The sequence below is a fragment of the Rissa tridactyla genome, chromosome 9 (genome assembly GCF_028500815.1).
Source record: "Rissa tridactyla isolate bRisTri1 chromosome 9, bRisTri1.patW.cur.20221130, whole genome shotgun sequence".
NCBI classification, from domain to species: domain Eukaryota; kingdom Metazoa; phylum Chordata; class Aves; order Charadriiformes; family Laridae; genus Rissa; species Rissa tridactyla.
In genome coordinates, this window is record NC_071474.1 from 22,478,419 (window position 1) to 22,499,038 (window position 20,620).

Here is a 20,620-nt window from a genome sequence, read left to right on the forward strand (position 1 = left end):
TAAATAAAATTAAATAAATATTTATTTATTAAATAAATTTAATAAAATTAATTATTAAACTAAAACTGTTTGATGATAAACGGTTTTTCAGAATTAAGACGTGAGCTCCCGGATGGTTCAGAGCAGAAATGGGGAGAAACCAGACGATGGTACAGCTCCTGTCTGAACGATCAAAATGCAAAGCAGGATGCGCATTGAATGAGTTTTCTCCTTACTTTCAAAAGTACTTAATTCCCGGTGCCTCTTCCCTTTATCAAAATGGGGTGATGCTAATATTTATTTTTTTTCATTTGTAATATCAGAAAGAGACAAAGAAGTGCAAAAAATGCTCATCCCAGAGCAGAAGCTGGGACAGCATTAGACACGGTGATGCCAGGACGGGCTCTTTAGGTGGCTGGATGGATGAAAAGCATTTTATTTTTGATATTAATATCGTCGACTTAAAAGGTGTAATATTGTAACTGAGTCAGCAGGCTGCTCATATGTAATAAAAGAAAGAGTAAGCAAAAAAGCTAAAGTGAAGTATTAGCAATTTTTACCAAAACCAGGCTTTATTTTCTGCTTGATTATGGCACCAGCAGAAAATTGACAAGCCTAATCTCAGGAATACGAGGTAGTGGGGAAAATATATAATTTTAAAGACTAAATTCTGGTTCTAAACAGATTTTCCAGGTGATTTTTCAAAATTAACCTGTGGCTCATGCTTAGTGGGGGCCACGCGCTGACGAGGGGTGACTGCGCGGCCAGTTAATGAGGTTGCCCAGGGGCTCGGGGGCCAGTGCGCTGGGGATGAAGGTTTTCCTGATGGTATTTTTTAACTGTTTTCAAGGCATATTGTGATTGAAAACCTTTGTGTGGGAAACGTCAAGTTCTTTGCCAGGAGCGGCCTGGGAGCATCCAGGTGATGGCACCTGGCGGGTTTCTGCTCCTGTGCTGTCACGCTTCCTCGGTGGCTACTAAAAGCTCGGAAGTGATGACTGTTTAGCAGGATGTTTCCTTGGTGGCTAGTAAAAGCCAGGCAGCGATGGCCATTTATCAGGATGTGACATGTTCCCTGAGCCACGTTTTCCCCCCCAACAGCACTTTGCCGCCCTTGTTCCAAACAGCCCTTGGAGGTGCTGCAGGTGAAGGCAATTCGAGGCAAGGACGAGTTGAAGATCTCCATTTTATCCCCCAGTTTTCCGTGGGTATTTTTACCCAGTTTATGGACAGCTTCCCCCCTCCGCCCCCGCTCCCTCCCTCACAGACGCGGCGGGTTCTGCAGGGCGGGAAGCCGCCGGGGCTGTGGCGCGGCGGGCTGCTGAGCCCCAGGCACGGCCCTGCTCGCTGTCCCCCTCTCCCAGCCCCGGCAGGGCCCGGTCCTGCGGCGGGGCCACCAGTCGCCATCCCGCTCCCCCCCGACCCCGCCGGGGCCTGCCCGCCGCCCCGCCGGGCGCCACTTCCGCCTAGCAACGCAACGCGGTTGCTAAGGCTAGCCCGCTGCCGCGCCGCCCCGGAAGTTGTTGCGAGCGGCGCGGGCGCGCTGCTGCCATAGGGCGGTGCTGGCAGCGGGGCGGGGTTAAAGGGTGAGCGCTTCCGGGTCGGGGGCCCTCCCCGTCGAGCGCGGCGGAGGGAGGAGCCGCGGCGGGGCGAGCAGCGGCGGGGCCCAGCCCAGCCCGCCCGGGGAGCCCAGCGCCGCCGCATCAGCCAGGTAGGGGGGCGGCGGGGCCACCGTCGCTGCTGGACCCGGGCGGTGCGGGGCGAGGGGTTCGCTCCGCGGCCAGGCCCGGCCGCCTTCCCGGGGCCGCGCCTCCCGCCGTGGCGGCGGAGGCTCCGCGGGGCTCGCCACTTCAGCCCTCTCCGGTGCTGGGCCGCGGTTCTCCCGGCGTGAAGGGCTCCAGCCCAGCGGAGGAGCGGCGCGGGGCCGGCGCACGGACTGGCCGTCTCCGGCGGCGGGAGAGGGCAGGGGCCGGCGCTGGGGCGGCGGCGGAGCTTCCTTGAACCGGCCCGGGAGAGCCCGGAGGGAGTCGGGCTGTTGGCTGAGCTGAGCTCCGGGAGGCGCCGGGGCGGGGGGTCCCGCCTCCCCCCGGGCGTGGGCGAGGGGAACCGGGCCGGACCCCGCACCGCCGCCCTGCCGGGTTGTTCGTGGAAGGAGGGGTCACCTCAAGGGGCGCGGGTTGACAGCCGCGGTCCCGTCCGTCGCTGGCAGCCCGGGGCAGGGCGCCGGCCGGAGGAGGTGTTTGGGAGCTCCTCCTTAGCCTGGTCGTCCTGCCAGGTCTGAGGGGGACAAATCATAATGCGTTGAGTGTATTTACAGCTTATTTGTGTGAAGTTGTGTGTTCCCCCCTTATCTGGGATAGTTATAAATGTGCACTGTATGAAACTTTAAGGGTTTAAGGCTTGTCTTGGACAATTTGCTCGTGGGATTGTCGTCTTCTGTTTTCCACTCCGTTTGACTGCTGGTGACTGTCCTCTTCTGCCTTTCTCAACAGCAGCTTGACTTCTCAGTTCATAGGAGGTGTCGTGTACCGAGTCCAAGCTCACGGTCAGTTGTTAATACCTGCTGCATCCCAACTTCATGTGAGGTTTTCGCCTTCCCCCTTTCTCGTTATCAGGCTCCCGGTGGCCTGGTTGAAGTCACACTGTCATGGGTGTGATCTCAGACTTGATTATTTTTTTTTATCAGTGACCTAATGCATATGTGTAACCAGCTTGTGCTGCCACTCCCCAAGTTTGCCTTTTCCTTCCCCAGCTCCTGGCTGTGATTTACCTAAATAAACCATATTCTCTACACATCTTTAATACTCTGGTGGTAACTTGGTTTCTGCCAGCCTGCTGGGAGAGGAGGATGGGTGAACTGAGAAGTGTGAGCTTTGTTCCCGTTGAGAAACTCTTATCGAATATTAGTAGCGCTTTCCCAGAGATGCATTCCAAAAAATACAAAGAGTGCCTTTGAGTTACGAGTTTGGGGAGGTTGCTTTCTTCAGACTACAAAAGCCATGGAGGATTCATTGCTGCCTGCCAGTTGCTGAAGTTTTGGAAGTGTTGCCTGGGCGGTGAAACATTACTGATAGGAGAATTTGGGTTTTATTATGATGCTGTTGTAGAGAGATGCACAGAGTGGTCTTCTTCACGTGAAGCCGGCTGACGCTAGCGCTCTTTGAGTCAGGGGTGAGCTGGAGATGCTGCCAATGATAAATATCAGCAAGAGATATGGGGAAGGTGACCACCAGCAAGGTGCCACTGGATAAGAAAGGTATTTAAATATCCTGGTGGTGTGGAATAAAAAAATATAATTCTTATTTTAAAAAAAATCTGATGTACTTGGAAAGTGTGGAGGATCATGGTGAGAAATGGCCAGGCAAGTCTCTGTTCTGCTTATTGAGATCCCAGCTGCTGGTGTAGTGGTACCCTGGTACAGCTGATATTGCAGCCTTTTGGCAAAAATATTGCTGACTCTTTTGAAATATTAGACTATCTGCTTGATAAAATTAGTGCTTTACACTTATACCTTGCATAAGTACCTAAACCTTGTTTAGATGCAAGTATTTCTTCAAATGTTGCCTGCCCCAAAATTGCTTTTTCTGGACTCAGCAAAGTGTCCAGCTGGTGCCGCCTTTATTTTTTTAAGAGCTGTTAGTGTGCGAGGAAGATGAGGCACAGCTCTGTGCTTCACTCTGCAAGTCTATAGCAGTGTATTTTTGACTGCTGGCCTGAAGTCCTTGCCAGTTTAGGCCAATCTGGGTTTCTGCTGCGTTTTTCATGTGGAAAGCTCTTCTGTTATCCTCTGGCCATGATGGTTGGAAACTTGCACCAGATTCTCACAACAAATTTATTTGTGACCAGTCTGTACCTATCTGTTTGTGCCAGTGTTGCCTCTTATAAAAACAGCTCTTCTCTCCTTTGGTGCTTTCAGAAAGCACTCAACTCTTGGCTTCTTATTTTCAATCTGTGCATGCCAGCCTTGCAGTCACTCTTTTCCAGGTTCTCTCTTGATCTCTTCTGCGCACGTGTTTGCTTAAAGCTAATCCCTGAAGGCCCCTAACCAGAGCAGGGCATAGAATGGTAGGGGAGGTCTCTTTGGGATGCTGTGGGGTGTTGCAGGTAACTTCTTTGTGCTGGTATCCTTCATGGCTGAGTCAGGTTGGTGGCTCACAGCAACAAGTTAATAACCTGTGTGTCTCTATTTTTCCTGGGATTAAAGAGCTTTCTATTTCATAGTACCATTTCTTGTGAAGTCTGAAGTGTATGACCTTGCCCCATTCCAGTCCATCTGTCTTACTCTTCCGTCAGAGTGTCCGGTTCTCCGTGTTGACGACAATTTGACTTCCTATGCCGAAGTCGTGGATGGGGAATGTTCTGGTGGGAGCGATCAAGTAGGCAGGTTGGCAGAGCTCCATTGCGAGGGGAGTTACGAGCTGGGTGAGATTGCAAGTGCAGCCTAGTCCACAGCCACTTGCAGCTTTCCTGATGCTGAGATTGCCCCCTTTTTTGTGGTTTTTAAACTAATTTTCAGCCCTTCTGAAGCAATCGGCTGCTGTGTATTTTCAGGTTAACAGTTGAAATCCTGTATAATGCCTTAAAAAGTGCTACCAGATAAGACCAGGAATCCATCTGGCCTAGTATCCTGCTCACTAGTAACCAGTAGCAGATGCCTGGAGAGGGGAGTACACAAATACAGCAGATCTAATCTGGGGAAATACTGCTTTATTTTTCTTTCCCCAGCAGTTTATGACCTCCCTGACCCAGGTGGTTGAATTTAGTAACCTTCACACTTCTCTTCCATGCATTTGCCCTCTCACTTTGAACCATCTTGATATTCACTGCCTGGCACGGAGAGAGACAAATCTGGACACCGAGTGTGTAGGCTACTCATTACGTGGTCTGCGCGTGAGGGAGAGACAGAAAACAAGAACGGGGTGGGGTGTCCAAAAAAAACTAGCAAGAAACAAATTCAGAAGAAATTACTTCTTCACTTTCATGATTTTAGGAGACTACTTTTTGCATTCCTGGTGGTCTCTTGGCTGGGCTGAATTGTCCTCATCTGTGTAGGCTTCCCTTTCCATGTCTCTTCTTGCTCTTCATGCCATTGGCAGCTCTGCTCCAGCCTCCTTGAGGCAGGGGTGGCAGGAGGAGGTTGGCAGAGGTGCTGATCGGATCAGCAGGTGATATTTATGGTGCGGGTGCCTCTTTAGAAAACACAGTATGCTGTGGATTTGTATTTTGTTCTATGTTGTTGTCTGTGTAATTACAGACATTCTGCTAGTTCGCTAGTGATGGAAAAAAACATGGAGCTACAGTTTTTGTGGAATGCTCTTCTGTAGCCCCGGTGTCCTGTTCCTCAGTGTTGGCTTGAGTTCAGTCTGTCATGTTGTCAGGTTTTTTTAAGTTGAAGTTAGGGTGGTTGTTCCTGATGTGCTGTGCATTGAATTATATCACCCACTCGTATCACGAGATTTTACTGCAATTCCTTAGAGTCACTGCTCTTATTTACCGATCATGTTGAATTATTCAGAGTAGCAAATGTTGTCATCTTAGTACTGCCTTCTCTTGCATGGCTCAATATAGTTGAGCGGAGCAGAAGCCTTTGGCAAGTCCCCTCTGCTACAAAACTGACCAGTGATGCCTTTCTTCCCCCTTCCTTATCTTTTTTTTTAAACCAGTTATTTATGTATGTGAAGGATTTTTCCTTTTATCTTAGAGTTTTGCTCTCCAAAGAGCTTTGAAGGATCTTGTCATGTAGTATGCTTGTTTTTTTCAATGAAGTCTATCAGCTGCCTCTTCCTTGTTGATGTGCTCAGCCTCCTGCAAAAGAAAAAAAGACAGACAACCACCTCCAACTGACTCCTGAGTCGCGACTTCATTTTGCAAAATAGAATTAGCTCTGCATCCGTTTAGTCCATTCTTTAGGAGAACTCTGATTTGCCCAGCGTGGCTGCCTGGTTTGTAGTTGCTCAGATGCCTCTGAATCGCTCTGTGAAAGCTGGTGCAAGTGTCTCTCAGGTGCCTTGGTGCAGCTTTAACCAAGAAACCATGTGGGGAACTTCCCCGTCCTGCTCCAGGGCGATTCTGTATGTAAAGTGAGGTTGCTGCTGTCGCCTTGTCTTCTCAGTGGTCCTTTGCCAACTGAAACCTTATTTGCTTGGCTTGCTTTACTGGGGTCAAGCAGGGACAGCAGCGGTGGCCAAGCTCAGCATGTTGGCCGTAAAACACAGTTTTAATTTTTGGGAGATGTTGTATAGTAATTATTTAACCGAGTAGTAAATCATGAGACTTCCTGTTTTTTCTATAATCAAACCTTACTAATTCTTGTTTAGTTTCCTTCTTGGACATTTAGCCTTGCGGTACTGGCTGGATTGGCTTCCATCACTCCTGTGGCACGATCAGATGGCACAGCAGGGACTCACACCACTTCTCCAGCTGCCGATCAAGGTGAAGGCAGGAATTGCTGCTTCTCTCATCTGCTGCTGGGGAGGAGTCGCTTTATACTATTTAATAACTTACTCTTGGTGTTATGTATTGACCTGACACTCGCGCAGTTTACACAGAGGTATCTGAAGTCTCTATGTAATGCCATGTTTTCTGCTTGCACAACCCCCTGGTGATAGCGTGACAGCTGCTCTCGCTGCTTGGGTGGCTGAGACTGTATTTTTTTGGTTTAAGCTTGGAATTGTGATTTACAGGGTATTTCTTGCTGACACAGCAAATGTAGATTGCTCGAATGGTGGTGGATGCTAAAGAAAGCTTAGGTCCTCTAAAAGCTTGTTTAGTCCTCATATACTTTGAAGTCCTGTTGACTTGTCTGCCTTCCATTCTGTTTTGAATGAACCCGCTACACCCATTTTATCACTTTAAAAACAGACATTTGAGTTTTTCCATCTTCTAGACTTTGGCATTTGTGAAGAAACACACTTGTGCCTCGGTTTTGTCTTTCCATCTTATTTCACTTGTACTGTGTTGGTTTTTCTAGCTTCTGATTTTTACATGGCTCATTCTTGCCCCATCTGTAGGGGCTTTTGAGGAGGTGAAGTTCTTATGAATCAGCTGCTTTTTCCCAAAAAGCTGCATCGTCCTCAAATATATGCTCCTCTGCATCTGCTGGCTTTCTCCGCTCTACTTCTGAAGTGTCAGAGGAGCTTTCAGTCTTGTTTGCAAGTGTCAGTGTCTAGTTGCTATTTTGATTAATTCAGTCCTTGTTCTTGTACAGGCTTCCAGTTGTCCAAAAACCTTCTCAATTCCCAGTGAATCCGAGCCTGAGCGCGGGAGCAATTCTTTGAGATGCCATCGCATAACCCCATCGTATGCTGGCTGTACCTTTGGACCATGGGCAGTGGCTCCTTCCTGGTGTTATTTAGTAGTGTGTGTTCCTGTGCAAACAGGTAGTCACTGAAGATACACCCTTTGGTGTCCTGCAAAGTTCCTGGCTTTGATGAAATTATGGCAGTGGTCACATTGACCTGCAGAGAGATGAGGTGACTGAAGGCTTCAGTCTACAGTGGCTGAAATGCCAGTGTGGACAGCACGGTCTGTGGGATGTAAAGGAATTGCCTTCAAGGAGGTGATTCTCCCCATCTGCTTTTATGAGACTCCCCTGGAGCACTGCGTCCAGCTCTGGGGACACCAGTGCAAGAAGGACATGGACCTGTTGGAATGGGTCCAGAGGAGGCCATGGAAATGGTCAGAGGGCTGGAGCACCTCTGCTATGGAGAAAGGCTGAGAGAGTTGGGGTTCTGCAGACCGGAGAAGACAAGGATCTGGAGAGACCTTACTGCAGCCTTTCAATATATAAAGGGCGCTTAAAAGAAAGACAGAGACTTTTTATCAGGGCCTGCAGTGACAGGACAGGGGGCAGTGGCTTTAAACTGAAAGGGGGTGGGTTTAGATTGGACATAAGAAACTTTTTATCATAGAAGTGGTGACACAGTGGCCCAGGTTGCCCAGAGAAGCTGTGAATGCCCATCATCCCTGGAGATGTTCAAGGCTGGGTTGGATGGGGCTTGGAGCAACCTGGTGTGGTGGGAGGTGTCCCTGCCCAGGGCAGGGGGTTGGGCTAGGTGATCTTTACAGTTCCCTTCCAACCCAAACCATTCTGTGGCTCTAGGGAGAGGTAAAATCTCAGACTTGTGCCTGCTTCATCACTATATTCCATATTAAATCCTCCTAGACCTTTCTTTCTTTTTTTTTTTAATAGAAGGAGGAGGTATTTTAACTCCATGTTAAAATACCTGTTTGATTTCTGGTTCATCAGATATTACCTGCCTCTTACAAGACCACTTATTTCTAGAAGGTGGGAAAATGAACAATGAAACGCGATCAGTGTGAGATTACCACCATCTTCTCCTGGCTTTTCATATGTTATTCCTTCCTGTAAGATCTATTTAGAGCAGCTCATCTTCCAAGATGGATGGGTGTCTCTTACCTGTCTGAATCTCCTGTTTTGGTTTGCTCATCTGTGAGCAAATCTCTTCTGGATAATAAGTTAATAGCCTGAAGAGTTGACAGCAATTCTACCCTGAAGATTAGCCTGACAGTTTCTGCTTTGTGGAAGACAATTGAATAGCTTGGATTTGCTGCTCCTAGCATTTAATGTGGGAATTGGGGATGTTCAGTGGTGAGATGGGAAACTACTTTCCTGTCTGCTTCTGCTATCCTGCTCTTCCCCCCCCCCCCTTCTTATGATTATATTATGACATTCCTTTAGGCTGTGAAAATTGTGGCTGTTTACAAAGAAGTGAAGGTTTCTCTGCAGTCCTGAATCTGCTGTTGTTTTTTCTGAAGCTGTTGTGTTTCTGTAGTCTACTAAAATGAGCTGGCCATATTGCACATAGTACATTAGAGGAGACCACATCATTTATTAAATATCCTGAGTAGTTGCTGTCCTATATATGTGTTTTAATGTCTGTTGGTAAGGCTTGGTGAGTTCATGCAGTTTGGTGATGCTCAGAAAACACTGGAATTCCTGCTCTCCATAGAGCAACTCCTTTTCTCCAACCCACAAGGAATTGCCGTAGTTCAGTGCTGAAGCTAGGTGAATTAAGCTGTAGGAGAAACCTGCTTGAACTCTGAGGAAAATCAGTCTGAAGTATTTGTTTCTTGAACGTATTTATTTTCTCTTGTAAAATATGGTCCACTTCCATCTTATCAACTTGCTATGGAGCTCAGTTCATAATTCAACTCACCTGATGTAGCAGAAAATCTTGGGTGCTTAGGAGGTGGAAATCTGCATGTGTTTTTTCTTAAACACTTACCTCTTCTGCACCTGTAATTAGGGTAACATCTTGTTCGTAGAAATAACAAACCAAACTGTTCCTTTTCTAACTGCTCCACATTGATTTCTGAGTTATAAGTCAGAGGATAGATCCAGATGTGGTTGGTTTTCGTCCTTTGTGTTAATGGAGAGCACACTACAGGAGAAACTACCTTGAAAGGTGTCTGTCTGCATCTTTCCAGTCTTCCTCATAGCAAGGAGTGGCATATGAATTGAGTTATTGCTACTCTTGGATAAAAATCTTTAGGTGGGTTTCTGAAGAGTAGCAATTTCAAGCTTTCATTCCTTGTGACTCAAAATTCCTTGTCGATCTGACTTCTGCTTACTTAGGTCTATTAAAAAACAAATGAGAGGAAGTTCTCTAAAACACGGCTTATAATATTGTTCCATTGGCAGTGCCAGTTCTGGCAAGTGTAACGAAACAATTCAACTTTTTTGAAGTTTGATAAAAGTTGCTTAATTGTAAGTTCTGTAGCAAGCCTGTTTTGGCTAGTCTGGTTGTCCTTAGGTACCTTGTAACTGTTTTCCTTTGTGACATGCAAGGCTAGTTTCTACAGCTTGTTTTTATTTCCTAGATCTTAAAAGAACAAGTTTCAATGAACAAATGAAACTTAAGAACCTGTAACACCTTATTTTAATGAAGCAGAGACCACATACTTTGTAGTTGTCTCTTTTCAAGTCTAAGGTAGACTTCAAAGGTCTCACCTTTAGAAGGTTCATGAAGACTTGTTCTTGCTGCTGCTTTTTGGCAGGGCTGCAGGAGCAGGTCACAACACACTGGTTTGCACTGGGAGGGAGGGATTGTGGCAACACGTGCATTAAGTAACTTCTTAGGTGGAAATAAAGGTTTCGAAAATGCGTGCTATGTGTGTCCACCAGGTAGTGAGGGTCTTCCCCATCCTGAAAAATGCTTGCTCTGTGGTTGTGGTCCCATTTTGCTAACCATGGACTACCTCAGCTGGCTTAGCATCAGTGCCAGGTTAGGCGCCTTGGAGGTCCTCAAGTTCTCTGGGTGATCATCCTGCAGCTGAGATCAGGCCTGCAGCCACTTTGGTGTCTGATATTGGTTCCCAGCTGTCCTCTGTTTGGAAAGGTTTTGACAGGTTTCTAATTCTGAAAAAGCTCTGTGCTGTGTTGGCAGTGCTGAGGCATCAGTTTTACTAGTGATAGATGCAACTCCAGTGCTGGTAAATCATAGTTAGGCTGTGCTCTGCTTCAGCAGGAAGAATATCTCTGCTGAAATTTATGTTATTCAGTAGTTAAGATCGAAAACTGGTATTGGGCTCCAAACCAATATGCAGTCCTTTGTTTTTGTCTAGATTTACTGGATACAGCACTGGTACTCAGTGTTTTTTATCGTTTCTAAATGTTAGTAGTTATTGCATGTGCCAGAGTGCCTTCACTTGTCAAGATCTATGATTGGGAGTGTGGTGTTTTGGAACCACTTGTTCTGTTCTTTCTGGTCTTTGCAGAAAACTGAGTGTTACAACACAATGGAAGACAGGGTTTTTGGGGGTAACTTTTGGCTGCTGTGGCGATATGCTGCAAGCCAAAACCTTGAGCTATCAGCTGGAGAACTTGAGGGTCTCAGCATCCTCCTGGCTGGGAATGCTGCAGGGACAGGTTCAGAGGTCAGAGCAGGTATGTGCGGGGTGACCGTAGGATGTTCAGGCAGCCTTCTGTGCTACCATCTGTCTGCAGAGACTCGAGGGGATGCAGTGTGACTTACAGGTGTCTAGCTGGACTGTATATACTCAACATCTACTGTAAGAAACCTTGTGCTCATTTACACTTGGGACAGTCATCTTGGTAATCTTGGTTTTGCTTGTGTGATCGAGCTAATACTCCTATTTGGGTTTCTTGCAACAAAATAGGTTCTTTGGGGTCTCTGAAGGCCTGCAGGGCTGAGGCAGATGATGTAGATATTCCTTAGTGGTATCTTGAAACCAGATTCTGTAACTTTTTTTTTTTTCCACGGGTAGATTCTGTTGAATGCTTGCAGTGATCCTAGGTATCAGACCTCAGTTGAGCGCTGTGGTCCTTCTGTGGGCTCGTGGCTGATACTGATCCTAAGACCTAACACAGCTGAAGAATCTGAGTCATCACCATCTTTTTTGGCTTGGAAAATTATTAAATGTTTGACAAAGCTGTTCGCTGTGACACCTTTTGGTAAACTGGGGCTTGTCTTCACAAACTGTTCAATCAGTCTCTGCTAACATTTACAAAAGCTTGGAATAATCCCTGCGTTCTCGTTGATCTGCTCTTCTATAGCATGTTATAACTGTAGCACACGGCGTGTTAGAGTAGGAAATATGCTTGCTAAGGAGGTGTTCTAAAATACACTTGTGCTGAAACCCCATCTGTTACATCTCCTTGAGCTCCTCTCTTACCGACTATAACATCAAATGTAGTAATAGTTTACACCACTCGAGCACACAACCTTAAAGCAGCATCGCAGTGTCATGCTAGTTTTGTATGACGTTCAAATACATCTCCTCTTTGATGAATTGAGATCAGGTTTTCTGTTAATAGCTTTCAGATCATTTGCAATTAAATGGAGTCAAGTCTTCCAAGGGAGTTACCCTTGGACCAGTGCTCAACACCAGTATCCGAGCTTCCCCTAACTAACAGACTTGCCTGAGGCACAGGTGGCTAAATTTAGTCTTCTAGCAAGCTAGGTATGACCTTGTGTTGCAAGGACTTTTTCTATGTGTGTCTATATCAAAATGTAAAGGCTGCTTTTCTACCGTGGATGGAGCTTTGAGGCTCGGTGACACCGAAAAGCTTTTTGTGGTGGATCATCGGCTTATGCTTCCAGTGCTACTGTTGGCGGTGATTAATTCCCTACAGTTTGAAAGGTCTACAAGGGATCTACTGGCACAAAGTGATCCTCACCTGTGGGCATTAAGCCTTCAAAGAAGACAAATGCCATGTGGTGCGGAGAGCAGATTACTTGGTAATGAACACTCCTAATTGACAGCTACACTGAAGATTAGGGATTGAAAGTGGAACTTGAATCAAAGTGGCTTCATACAGTTGCGATTTCCTAACTGTGTGAATGGTAATGTTTGCCGTTGAGGTAAAGTTAAGTTTATCTGTACAAAATAGTGCTTTACTCCAGCTTTTGGGAGAAGTTTTCAGTGTGTGTGAGACGGTGCACAGAGGTGGACGGTTCTGGCATCTACTTTATTGCGTGGGTTTGCCTCCTTGTGTGAAGTGAGACTTATCCTCCATGTTCAACTTTAGCAGCTTTTCGTAAAGGCTGCTTCTAATTAAATACATAGTTCATCCTATGAGTGTAATGAAGAAGATGCCTTCAATGTGTAATCGGGCTTCTGGAGCTCTTCTGCCATCCTCGAAAAATGCCAAACTTCTCTGAAGTTGGTAGCACGCTGCCAGCTGAATGGGAAGAGTTGTTGCTGGGAAGACGAACAGGATTTTCAAGTGTCTGCTGTGCTTGCTTATGTTTCGGAGTGCAGTGAGTGGTGTGGTTTTTTTGGCTTGTGAAAGAAACTCTTTTGCAGGCGAGTGGGCAAACCCCTTATTGTTTAGTATGGGCACGGCTTGGGGCCGTCGGGATTTATCTCCCTGGCATTGACTCGGTTATTGTTGGCATCCTGGTCTCTTGCTTGCTACAGGTACTACACGTTGTTGTTTTATTTTTTGGAGGGCTGAAGTATTAATCTGATTAAGGACTGGGGTCGTTGAGTAATACGCTGAGTGAATTGCAGTGGGTGAGTGTGTGACTACACCTATTGCATTGTGCATTTTCTGGTTGTTGCGTCTTCAGCAGAGCTGGGAAAACGTACAGAGAAGGGCAGTTGAGTTGAAGGCAGAGGAGCAGCTGTGTCTCCTGGGGAGTTTAAAATGTCTGAGACACTTAGAATTGGAAGGATTTCTTTAAAAACCAGGTGACGGACTTCTGGATCTTGTTGTTCTAGGAGTTTGTGGAAGCTGATGTTTTATGTGCATTCAAAAAGTGTTTAGACAAACCTGGGGTCAGCATGTCCATAAAATGGATGCTGGTAGGACTGGGCAGATGTGTCCATACTAAATCTGTAATCCAGTGGTTGTGGAAGCTTACTGCTCCCTCTGGCATCTGAGATCCTCAGGACAGAATAGTTGGAGAACACTTCTCATTTCAATTATCCCACCTTTATGAACCCCCCACCTTTCCAGAATATTGGGGCAGTGTGGGGAGGCAATCTTTCTGACGAGCTCTGGAAGATGGCTTATGGATACTCCTAGGAGGGGAAGTCTCAAGCTGTTTCTCACCATGCTGTACACACTTACAGGTCTCCCGTATCCAAAGGAGATTTGCCGTACAACATAATGCTCTGTGTAAAAGAGTTTCAAAGTGGGATAGGTAGAAACTGAAATGACACAAATAAAAACTAGAAATAACAGGTGAAGAAAGTAATTGAATGTGAAGTTCTCGGCCCCTTTAAATGGGAAAAATTCTTGAAATTCCACCTTTTTATGCAGAAAGTGGGAGGAGGTGTTCATAATGCTTCTCTTCAGCTTTCCTAGTGTGGGATTGTGACCAGCAGGCAGCCGGGCGTTCCTTGCAAGCAGTGATCGGCTGATAGCCCAGAACCAGGCAGGCACAACAACTAGTGAAGCATGCACATATAAATGTCCTACTCTCTGTCATACTGATTACATGAAGTAAATATAGTGATGATAGCAACATTTTCCTGATGCTGTTTTGCTCGTGTTCATGTTGTGGCTGACCAGCTGTGGATTGCTTTTTTAGTCTCTAAGCTTGCTGATCCATGCCTGCTAAAAATCTAGTTTTAATCAGGAATTGAACTACCAAGCCAGTAGTCTTAGCATGGTTGAGGAGCTGTTGATGTAGTTTTGTACCTAAACATGAAACTCGGTGTTTCGATACCTTGCTCGGTATTGAAACATCCTGTTGTGGAGAGTTAAAGCTACTAAGGCTGTGGTGGTGACTGCTATGCCCAAAAGGGGAGGTTTTGGTCTCGGCTTTCCCATGTACTGCTGCTGGTGCTTGTCAAACCTGTTCCTGAGCTGCCCTCACTCTCTAACCTGGCAAAAAGCTCTCCAGGTATTGTTGTGTTGGTTTTCTCCTGTTGCTATAATGAATTAGACTTGTTCATAAATGGGTCTGATAAGCACAGGCAGAGGAGAAACAGGCAGGAATTCCTGCTGGGGGTTGCCGCAGCTCTTCAGTTACTCCATCTTATGGAGAACACGCTTGGGTCTTCCTTCGAAGATACTGTTTCATCCTGGTGTAAGCTCTAGACTACAAGCATCTTCCCAACTTTTGGGGCACGTGTGGGTTGTTGGTCTCCCCTAAATGGGGTTCACGTGTGGAGGAGAAGAACCAGGAGGGATAACCAGAAGGTGCAAAGAACGTGAAGTCTACAAAAACTCTTGAGGAGCAGCATAGGCCTTAATGAATGGAGATTTGTGGCCTTTTCTTGGAAAGTGTCACCTCCTCTCTTTAGAGAGCCAATGGTGTCCCCTGAGTACATGGCAAGCTTTCTGAATCTGTCAGGCAGGGAAAAAAGGATCTCAAATATCTGTGTCTGGGTTACTGGCTTGTGCTTAGGCTTTTGATGAGTATCAGCTGAGCAGGCTATTCTAAAGGGCATTAAATTAAGAGTCTGTTAATGATTTAGTAAACAAATGAACTAAGTGGGGGAATGTTGAGCAAATCATCTTTGCTGTGAAGGCTGGGAGAGGTGAGTGGTCTAATGGAGCTTGATTCTCCTTCAAAAACGTATGAAGAACTGAAGAAACTCATCTACGGATGCAAATCAAAGGGATCTTGCAAGAAAACTCCTTGGACTAGATTTTTTTTTTGAAGTATTATTGTGTGATGATCCAGGTTGACATCGACACCTGGGAGTGTGAATTCAACTGTGTCTAAGACGACAAATGCCGTCTGGGACAACTTCTTTTAGACTTGACTTAGGAGGGGTTTACCTTTCTTCCCAGAGGGACTGGGAGTGGAATCGTTCTTTGTGCAGACACTGGGAGAATATCAGCCGTGTGACTTGTGTAACCCATAAAGGGATCCTTGGAAAAGAAGAAAAAAAAAATATCTAAAATGTGAGCAAAGTGCATACCTGATAATAGTAATATGCAGTGTGTGATCCAGGTAGTGTGTGTTTTGGAGGAAGGTGTAAGGTGTGTAGAGGCACTTAAGCTAGATTGCAATCAGAGTGTTCCTTAAAGCCTCTTTCGGTAAGATAGTGAGCGTTCAAAATCCCACTTCTAAATATTTATCATAACTTAATGTTTAATCAAGGTGGACGCTCCATTTTTGTTGTCCTCTCTGAACTCATGACCCAGACAGTTACTTGGCATTGTTTTCTTGGGTACCCTCTGCTCTTGGTTCAGGGCAAGCCGAAGGGGAAGCTCTATTTCTTCGCTCTGTGGTGAAAGAGTAAAAAGCAGTTGTTCCACGTTAAGATGTGTGCTTGTTTTTCCCAGAGCCACACGCTATCTTTCTTTCAGGCTACTGTTTCTTGCACAGTATCTGCAGCTGTTGGGAGGGGGAAAAAGGTTAAATCATCTGGAAGTGAAAAGTAAAATACTCTTTGGGTGGGCTTTCCCAGTTTGAGTTTCAAGCTTTGGAGGCTGTATCAAACAGGTCAGGGTTTCAGGAGCAGAGGCAAGTGTCGAAAGGATAAAATAGGGTTGTCTTTGTGAGCATCTCTGTGCACTCAGCCTAAGGCGTCATTGAACCACATAATATCGACTGATTGCTTGCTGCTGGAAACGCATAGTCTAGCTCCATGTTGGGAACATCTCAAGTAAGTATAGGCAGTCAAAACTTCATAGAATGAAATTTAGCCGGGAGTAAGCAGGGCTCTGTTCTGGATGAGTAAAAAGATTTAAAGAATTTCGGTTCAGGATATTCCTGTGTTGTGAGTACACTCTATGTGAACTTGCCAACGTGTTTTCTCTGAATTTTGTAGTCGCCTTGTCTTATTTGAGGCACCGTTCTGTTCCCTTTCATCACAAAGACCGTTGGCATCATTTTTGAAGTCTTCCATATTTTGCTGTTAACAAAATGTAGGCCTCCTGTGATGCATTAGAAGTACGAGTGGGTTTCAGCACTTGCTGGGAACGTCGAACCTTCACACACGCAGCGATCGCAGTTGGGCATGCTACTAGATAACTCAAAAAATTGTGTTTGCTGTTTTCCTTTTCTAAAGGCAAATTGAGATCTAGACCTGCTTGGAGCATTCCCTTGCTGCGTTTGAAATGTGTGGGCTACTCATGAGTTAAGGGAATTGAGAGAGAGATGTCGAGTGTGGTTTTTTTTTTTTTTGCAAGCAGCAGTATTTTTGTATTTTTTCATTTTTTTTACCTAGGTGTCAGACGATAAATACCGCTGTGAGCAGTGCCCAAGTACGGTGCCAGAATAAAAGCTCTCTTTTTCTCCAGTTAAGCAGAGTGAATGTAGATGTCAGCTTTGGGCTGTATTCAGGGAGGAATTTGCAAATTACTGAGTCCAGGCAGGGGCTTTGCTTCAAATGCAATTGTTAAGGTCTGTCCAGCTCTTTTCCAGGTGTTGAATGTGTTTGGTTTTGGCAAAAAGGCAGCGAAATCTACCCAACAAGGTATGACTTTTCCCCATTTGACACAGCTGCTCTCTGTGTTTTGAGGGCAGAGAGCCTTGATATGTAGTTTAGATCCTTTCTGCTTCCCTGCCGCTCTGCTCTATTAGACATAGGTTTTAATATCTACTGATAACTGGCAAATAATACTGCTTATTTATTCCCAGCTAGTTGGCACATAATGCTGCTTATTTAGTTTATGCAATCAAGGTTAGTCTCTTACTCTTTTCCTTCTGACAAGAAGTGGTCATTTATATCTAGCTAACCTTAACGGGTCAGCAGTGGGTTAGGTCAAGTCAACAAGATCATCAGTGGTCGATGGGGGAGGATGGTCCCCTTCTTCTGCCATGAGATTTGGGATGATCAGATGGAGCTAACAGGAGTGGGTTCAGAAGTAGCAGGAGAATGTTTTTTGTTTTTTTTTTCAGGCAGTGAATAGTAGACTTTTTGAACTAGCCAAGGGCTATTGTGGCTACAGAAAGTTTGGGTAAATTCGGAGAGGAACTGGATGTGCTCATGAAGAGGCTGCAACTTTGATGGTTGGACTCGATGATCTCAAAGGTCCCTTCCAACCTAGATGATTCTATGAATGTTCCTGAACACCCAGAAGCCGCCCAAACTGACTTGGGAAGGCCCAGAAACAAACACCACTGGAGGTGGAAAAGTGCATGGAGAAGTTAGGTACGCTTACCCTCTTCCTTCCTTCTCCCAGACATCTGCTTATGGTTGCTGCTTCAAGCTGGAGGTTGAGCTAGGTGGGCTGTATTTTGGTTCATCTCTCTGGCTCTCGGAGGACACAGCTTTAGGTGTTTTGCTGCTGTCCTCTGAGCTGTATCCATTCATAATTTCTGCAACTGTTCAGCAGCCAGAGCAGTACGTGGATGGAGGTGCAGGTGATAAGTTCTAGTTGCTCTTGTCTGATGGAACTTAAAAATGAGACTCAGAACTTAAAAAGAGACTCAGTCCTTCCTCTTACTTTCATGCAATATGCAGTTTAAACTTGGTGGACTTCCTGAATTGTCATACTCATATCTTTATTACTCCTGGAGAGCTGTTCCTTATGGATTGGCTGAATAGGAGAGGGATGTTTCACACTACAAACTCATCTATTTAATGGCTTTAACCATTAGTCAGACTTTTCTTTGGGAGCTCACTTGTTTGAGGTGAGGCTTTCATACATAAAGATGCTCTTGCTAGTTTTCCCCCAGCCACTGAAGGTATTACCTGGGGAGTCTCTAAAAATGTTAGTACCTCTTGAAATTTTGAAACTATCTTAATATTTTGGGGGTTGGTTTTTGCTGTTTTAAGTGTTCCAGGTTTTGTTTTAATAACTCTGGCTAAAGGTCTGTACCAGTGGAGAACAAAATACTGACCTGTGAAATGAAACTGAAGAACATGATGTTTACCCCGAGATAGTTTGTATGTGTTTTTTATCATTCAGAAAAGTGGTGCCCCTTGGAGGGAAGGCAAAAGCCTTTTTCTAAACAAGGCTTTTGAATGCTGATGTGTTTGATTTGGAACAGAAACTGGCAGTGTTGAGATCTTCTGAAGTCTTTCCTGCGCACCAGAAATGGTCTATACAGACCTTATTTTTCCATATGGGTGTGGAACTCTTCAGTTCCACTGAAAATCTGCTCATCTGAGTGTACGTTGATCCAGGTCTGATGGGTAGCTCTTCAAATAAGGCACTTATTTCTGCAGAATTACCCATTTTGTGCACTGCTAAGCAAAGTTCTCATTGTTCCAGCTTGACGTGAGCGCTGGAGCATTGTGTTTGCGCTTGAGGTTTTGTTCCATTATCAAATGCTGTTGGGAGCAGTCTTTACCTTTTTTTGCCATGCTGGATGGCGTGAAGACTTTGGAACGGGGCAGCGTACATTTGGTTGGAATTTTAATATTGTTCCCATGCTTTGATTTGGTAATACTATAAATGCCTCAAGCCTAAAGATGACAAGCTTTTTTTTTTAAGTATTACCTAGAGTTTCGCGCTGCTAACTGGTAATAAGATAATAATGAGCTGAAGTACAAAAGATCCAAAAACTAACTGTGTACCAGCTTCCCAAGAGAGCTAATAAGGAGTGGGTTTGTAAAGTCCTCTTTCCTGCTGTGGCAGAAGCGATGCCCGCTCCGGGAGCTGAAAAGTGCCTGTGGTATACCCCGAACTTCCAAGCGCTGTGCCTTGGAAATCGTGTGTCTTGGCTCAGGCTGGCACAGATTTCCCTGGCCCCCAGCGGAGATGAAAGGCCTGGTTGTGTACTCTAAGGTAGCAAATATCGTTTCTTCGCAAGCTGCCTTCAGCGACGTTAGTTTTTATTCTGAAACTGAAACAAGCTTCTCATCTGCTCCTTGCTTTGAAAAGTAATGGGGGGAAAACATCTAGTGAGGCTTAAAGATTCTAGTGTAGCCTTGTTATCGTTCTCTGACAGCTGGAAGAGGTTCTGGGGGGGTCTGTGGGGCTTCTCCAGCCAGTGTGATGGTGTTTATCTGAATATCATGGCCTTTGAGGGCTGAACAGAAATGCTGCTTGTTGGCAGTGTGCTGGGAAGGGGCAACTTTGCCGCGCTTATGTCAAGTGATGCAGAGGAGCATGTCTGGAATACAGGTGCATGGGACCCATCTGTGCCCATCTCCACACCCCGCAATGCTTCATGTCCCTCTGGTTTTGGCACTCTGTAAAATAATAACTTTGTCCTGAAGTGAGTTGCCTGGTGGGAAGCAGAGCGTCCTCATCGAAGGATTCTCTGTTACTTCCATGTGGCCGTATGAAGCCAAGGTCTAGTGAGTTCAAGCTGAGATGCGTGTCTCCAAGCCTAGGGCCTAGCTAGTGCCATCAAGAAGATGTCACAGGAAATGGGCTTGGTGTCTGGAGGTACTAATTAAACACAAAACAAGTTTAATTATCTGTCAAAAGCTAGAAAGGGCCCCTCTTGCTGTTGGTGGTTTCGGACTACCTCTTTCGTTGTCTTCTTTCCGTAGCAGCTCTTTCAGCTGCCTTAGTCTTCCCTTCAAGAAGGGACGTGGTCCCCAGGGTTCTGCATAATGGTAGGCTTTGGGCAGCCAGGCTTCCTGGAAAAGGAAAGATTGGAGCTTGTTACCATGATAAACTGGTGCTCCAACCGGGTTGTCCACATATTCTCGCATGTTCACCATTGCTGTTTCTCGCTGCGAGAGGTGGCTTTCTGTATCGTGCCAGGCTTCCAGCTAACCCAGGTTCCTGGCTCTTCAGCCGACTTTAACGTGTGCTGCAATCATGAGCTGGATCCTCTTGTTACTCTGGGCTCCTCTGTGCTTTGCTTGAGCCATCTTGCTACAGGGCAGGATTTCTGGGAGAGCCCAGCACCATCGGCGTGTGGCCAGGGAAAGGATGGAAAATGAGCTCTGCATTTTGAATCTCAGGTGCTCTCGAGATGATGCTGGAGTCCCGTCTATGCGAACAAGGCAGGAGCCGTGTTTGCTGTGCTGCGGGTCAAAAGATCTGTTAGTGACTGTTTTGTGTGAGGTGGGGATGGGTTTTTGTCACCTGGCTGTGCCAGTAGGAAGTGGCAGAGGCTGATGCGTGCGGGCGATTTTCTCACGTTACACTCTGACCCCTCCATAACCTGCCTGTCGTCTTGTTCTTCGAGCAGAACGTGAATGATATCTAACCCCTGGTTCAAACTAAGCTTTGGGACAGCATGAGATGACTTATTTACTTTTATTCCCAAAGTAAATCATTGTACTGTAGAGTGAGTTATAAATAGTCTTCTGTGTAGCTTCCTTGTTTGAAGGAAGAGGT

At 45.9% G+C, this 20,620-nt stretch overlaps 1 protein-coding gene across 3 annotated transcripts in view; it reads left to right on the top strand.

The window, feature by feature from the left end:
• Window positions 1-1,565: 1,565 nt before the first annotated feature.
• Window positions 1,566-20,620, top strand: part of CSNK1G1 (casein kinase 1 gamma 1) — a 111,512-nt gene continuing 92,457 nt past the window's right edge. For all 3 annotated transcript variants that reach the window (XM_054213919.1, XM_054213920.1, XM_054213922.1), the window contains exon 1: window positions 1,566-1,690. The gene's annotated coding sequence lies outside the window, so the exon portion shown is untranslated. The remainder of the gene's footprint in view (window positions 1,691-20,620) is intronic.